A 5975-nucleotide genomic window follows, 5' to 3' on the forward strand; every position below is an offset into this window, starting at 1 on the left:
AATAAGCACCTACATCAACAAAGTGGAAAATCTTCACATGATCAACCTTATAATGCCTGTTAAAGAAGTAGCAAATCAAGAACAAACCAAACCCAAAATTAGCACAAGGAAAAAAAAAAAAACCATACATATCAAGCAAAAATAAATGAAATTGAAACCAAAAACATAAGAGATTAATAAAGGGAAAATTTGTTTTTTTGAAAAGATAAAACCAACAAACTTTTAGCCAGACTTACTAACAAAAAAAGAGAGAAGACTCAAATAAATAAAATCAGAGACAAAAAAGAAGACATCACAACAAATAACACAGAAATTCAAAGGATGATTAGAGACCACTATGAGCAACTATATGCCAATAAATTGGAAAACCTAGAAAAAATGGATAAATTCCTAGACACTTACAACCTACCAAGATTGAAGAAGTTCAAAACCCCAAAAGACCAATAATAAGTAACAAGATCAATGCTATAATAAAAAGTCTCCCAGCAAGGAAAAGCTAAGCACCCCCCATGGCTTCACTGCTAAATTTTACCAAACAATTAAAGAAGGACTAATACCAATCCTACTCAAACTATTCTGAAAAATAGAGGAGAAAGAAATACTTCCAAACTTTTTCTATGAGGCAAGTATTATTACCCTGAAATCAAAACTAGACAGACACATCAAATAAAGGAAATCATAGGTCAATATCTCTGAACATCAATGCAAAAACCCTTAACAAAATGCTAGCAAACTGAATTCAATAACACAGTAAAAAGATCATTCATCGTGACCACCTGATACTTTTTACAGGGATACAAGGATGGTTCAACATACAGAAATCAATCAGTGTGATACAGCATATTAGCAGAATGAAGGATAAAAGCCATATCATCATTGCAATTGATGCTAAAAATGCATTTGATAAAATTCAATATCCTTTTAAGATAAAAAAAAAAACACTCAAAAAACTGGGTATAGAAGACACATACCTCAATGCAGTAAAAGCCATATATGACATACCCACAGCTAGTATCATACTGAATGGGGAAAAATTGAAAGACTTTCCTTTAAGATTTGGAACATGATCATGATGTCCACTTTCACCACTGTTATTCAACATGGTACTGGAAGTACAAGGGACAAATCAGACAAGAAACAGAAATAAAGTGCCTCCAAATTGGAAAGGAAGAAGTCAAATTATCCTTCTTAGCAGATGACATAATCTTAGATTTGTAAAAACCCTAAAGCCTCCACCAAAAACCTATTAGAACTCATAAACAATTTCAGAAAAGCTGTAGAATACAAAATTAACATATAAAAATTAGTAGTGTTTCTATATGTCAACAGTGAACAATCTGAAAAGGAAATAAAAAAATAATTACCTTTACAATTGCTACAAGCAAAATAAAATAAAATAAAATAAAATACCTGGGAATAAACTTAACCAAACAAGTGAAGTATTTACAATGAAAACTATACATCACTAATGAAATAAAATAAAGAGGAAACAAAAGAATGCAAAAATATTTCGTATTCATAGATTGGAAGAATTCATATTGTTAAAATGTCCATACTCCCTAAAGCAATCTACAGATTCAGTGCAAGCCCTATCCAAATACCAATGACGTTCTTCATGGAAATGGAAAAACCTATCCCAAAATTTATTTGTAACCAAAGATCCAGAATAGCTAAAGCTATCCTGAGCAAAAAGAACAAAACTGAAGGCATCACATTACCTGACTTCAATTTATACTTTAAAGCTGTAGTAACCAAAGCAGCATGGTACTGGCATAAAAACAGACATAGACCAATGGAACCAAATTGAGAACCCAGAAACAAATATACACATCTACAGTGAAGTCATTTTCAACAAAGGTGTCAAGAACATACATTGAGGAAAAGACAGTTTCTCCAATAAATGGTGCCAGGAAAACTGAATATTTATATGCAGAAGAATGAAACTAGACTCCTATCTCTTGCCATGTACAAAAATCAAATCAAAATGGATTAAAGACTTAAATCAAATACCCCAAACTATGAAACCATTAAAAGAAAACATTGATGAAATCCTTCAGGACATTGGAGTGGGCAAAGATTTCTTAAGTAATATCTGACAAGCACAGGCAACTACAGCAAAAATGGATAAATAGGATCACATCAAGTTAAAAAGATCCTGGCCAGGCTCGGTGGCTCACGCCTGTAATCCCAGCACTTTGGGAGGCTGAGGCGCGTGGATCACGATATCAGGAGATCGAGACCATCCTGGCTAACACGGTGAAACCCCGTCTCTACGAAAAATACAAAAAATTAGCCGGGCTTGGTGGCGGGTGCCTGTAATCCCAGCTACTTGGGAGGCTGAGGCAGGAGAATGGCGTGAACCCGGGAGGCGGAGCTTGCAGTGAGCAGAGATCGTGCCACTGCACTCCAGCCTGGGCGACAGAGAGAGACTCCGTCTCAAAAAAAAAAAAAAAAAAAAAAAAAAAAAAGATTTTGCATAGCAAAGGAAACAATCAATAAAGTGAAAAGACAACCCATAAAATGGCAGAAAATATTTACAAACTATTCTTACGACAAGGGACTAATAACAAAAATATATGGAACTCAAACAACTCTACAGGAAAAAAAATCTAATAATCCAATTTAAAAGTGGAAAGAAGATCTGAATACAGATTTCTCAAAAGAAGATAAATAAATGGCAAACAGGTATATGAAAAGGCACTCAACATCATTGATCATCAGAGGTATGCATACTAAACTCTAATGAGATGTTAGGCTGAGCGCGATGACTCACACCTGTAATCCCAGCATTTTGGGAGGCCAAGGTGGGTGGATCACCTGAGGTCAGGAGTTTGAGAACAGCCTGACCAACATGGTGAAGACCTGTCTCTACTAAAAATACAAACATTTGTCAGGTGTGGTGGCGGGCTTTTGTAATCCCAGCTACTCTGCAGGCTGGGGCAGGAGAATCTCTTGAACCTGGGAGGCGGATGTTGCAGTGAGCTGAGATTGCACCACTGCATTTCAGCCTGGGTAACAGGGCAAGATTCTGTTTCAAATAATAATAATAATAATAAATTAATAAAATAAAATAAACTACAATGAGACGTCATCTCGCCCCAGTTAAAATGGCTTTTTTTCCAAAAGACAGATAATAACAAATCCTACTGAGGATGTAGCGAAAAAGGAACCTTTGTACCCCATTGGTGGGAATGTAAATTAGTAGAGCCACTATGGAGAATAGTATGGAGGTTCCTTAAAAAACTAAAAAATAGAGCTACCGTATGATCCAGTAATTCCACTGCTTAGCCTATATCCAAAGGAAAGGAAATCAGTAAATTGAACAGATATATGCTCCCTCATGTTTATTGCAGCACTATTCATAATAGTCAAGATTTAGAAGCAACCTAAGTGTCCATCAAAAAACCAACGGATAAAGAAACTGTGGTGCATATTTTCTTTGGAACACTATTCAGCAATGAAAAAGAATGAAATCTTGTCATTTGCAACAGCATGGATGGAACTGGAAGTCATTATGTTAATTAAGTGAAATAAGCCAAGCACAGAAAGACAAACTTTGCATGTTCTCCATTTTTTATGGGATCTAAAAATTAAAACAATTGAACTCATGGCAATAGAGAGCAGAATGATGGTTACAAGAAGCTGGGAAGTGTACTTGTGGAGTGAGGGAGTACGGCTGGTTAATGGGTACAAAAACATAGTTATATAGAATAAATAAGATCTAGTATTTGATAGCACAACAGGGTGAATACAGTCAACAATAATTCATTATACACTTAAAATGACTAAGAGTTATAATTATTTCTAACACAAAGAAAGGATAAATGTTTGAGGTGATGGATACCCATTTACTCCTAGTTGATTATTATGCATTGTATGCCTGTATCAAAATATCTTATGTACCTCATAAATGCATACACCTACTGTGTACTCATGACAATTTTCTTTAATTAAAATTTTTTAAAAAAGCAAAAAAGAACTCTAGGTTAATATTTTTTTCTTTCACAACTTCAATATTATTCCTTCACTTTCAACATGAGAACTCTATCATTAGCAATCTGATTTTTTTTCTCTTGAAAAATTTTTGGATTTGTTTGTTTGTTTGTTTGTTTTTTGAGACAGAGTTTCGCTCTGTAGCCCAGACTGGAGTGTAGTGGCCCAATCTTGGCTCACCGCAACCTCTGCCTCCTGGGTCCCGGTTCAAGCAATTCTCCTGCCTCAGCCTCCTAAGTAGCAGGGATTACAGGAATGTGCCACCATGCCAGACTAATTTTTGTATTTTTAGGAGAGAGGGGGTTTCACCACGTTGGCCAGGCTGGTCTTGAACTCCTGACCTCGTGGTCCACCCACCTTGGTCTCCCAAAGTGCTGGGATTACAGGCATGAGCCATTGTACCCGGCCAACTTTTTGGATTTTATATTTATCCTTGGCATCTGAAATTATATTCAGGTATATTTAAATGTGGATAGTGTTTTTTCTATTCATGGTACTCAGAAACATTTTGGATCTTTTAAATATTTTTAATGACTTGCTTTTATCCTAAATTTATTTAGCAAGTTTATGGTTTGGGGTTGCTATTTATAATTATCTTTATCAAACAGAATTGTTAGATAATGTCTGTATTGTATTTCATCAGATCAAATGAGAGCCTCTTTTATTGTCGCTGAATATAAGTTCCGAATATAGAAACTTGCCTTGAATGTTTGAGAGGAGGCCAGACTGAGAAACCTCCAGGGTGTACAAATAACTTTTATTTCGAGTCTTGGGGGATCCCCAGCCCTGCTATGTGTTGTATATTACCTTCTATACTGCCCACCCTGGGAGTATCTTGTGTCTAAACTCCTACTTCAGAGTTCCTCCCTCTCAAATGTGTCCTACAGACAAAGGGAATCAGTGATTCTCCTTCCTTCCCCTGTCTTCACGTGGATGTGAAGGTCCCTAGTTAGTTCAGGCTCTGCTTTCCTTTATGTCCAGCCACAGCCTCATACAAGGGATTCTTCTAGGAAAATTCACTGCATATCAAACAAACACCCCTCTAGGCTTCATTCTGGAGTAAACACTGCTGGGGTCAACAGCTGCTTATAGAGGATAGAGGGTGGGACCCAGATTACTCAAATAAAGTCTTGAATTTATTGCCCTGATGGCTGGCCCAGAGGCCCCTCCCACTCTTTGCTTTGTTCGATCTGAGCTTGATGTTTCTCTGCAGCTTCCTTAGAAAACTGCTATGATGGGTCGTCGGCAAAGCCTGAGACCTGCCCTCTCCTCCCGGACAGCATGAGCTTCACCACTTGCTCCATCTTCTCCACCAAATACCAGTTCCCAGGCTCTGTCCAGGTGCCCAACTATGGCACCTGGCCGGTCAGCAGCGTGGTCAGCGTCTATGCAGGCGCCAGGGGCTCTGATTCCTGGATCTCTGTGTCCCACTCCACAAGCTTCCGGGGCAGCATGAGGTCCGGGGGCGTGGCCGCAGGGATGGCCGGGGGTCTGGCAGGAATGGGAGATCCAGAATGAGAAGGAGACAATATAAAGCCTGAACGACCATCTAGCCTCCTACCTGGACAGAGTGAGGAGCCTGGAGACCAAGAACTGGAAGCTAGAGAGCAAAATCCGGGAGCACCTGAAGAAGAAGGGTCTCCAGGTCAGTGACTGGAGTCATTACTTCAAGACAATCAAGGACCTGAGGGCTCAGATCTTTGCAAATACTGTGGACAATGCCCATATCGTTCTATAGATCAACAATGCCTGTCTTGCTGCTGATGACTTTAGAGTCAAGTATGAGACAGAGCTGGCTATGCACCAGTCTGTGGAGAGTGACATCCATGGGCTCCACAAGGTGACTGATGACCAGTGTCACTTGGCTGCAGCTGGAGACAGAGATGGAGGCTCTCAAGGAAGAGTTGCTCTTCATGAAGAAGAAGCACAAAGAGGAAGTAAAAGGCCTACAAGCCCAGATTGCCAGCTCTGAGTTGACCATG

The sequence above is a fragment of the Colobus angolensis genome, unplaced genomic scaffold (assembly GCF_000951035.1).
Source record: "Colobus angolensis palliatus isolate OR3802 unplaced genomic scaffold, Cang.pa_1.0 Scaffold492, whole genome shotgun sequence".
NCBI lineage: Eukaryota > Metazoa > Chordata > Mammalia > Primates > Cercopithecidae > Colobus > Colobus angolensis.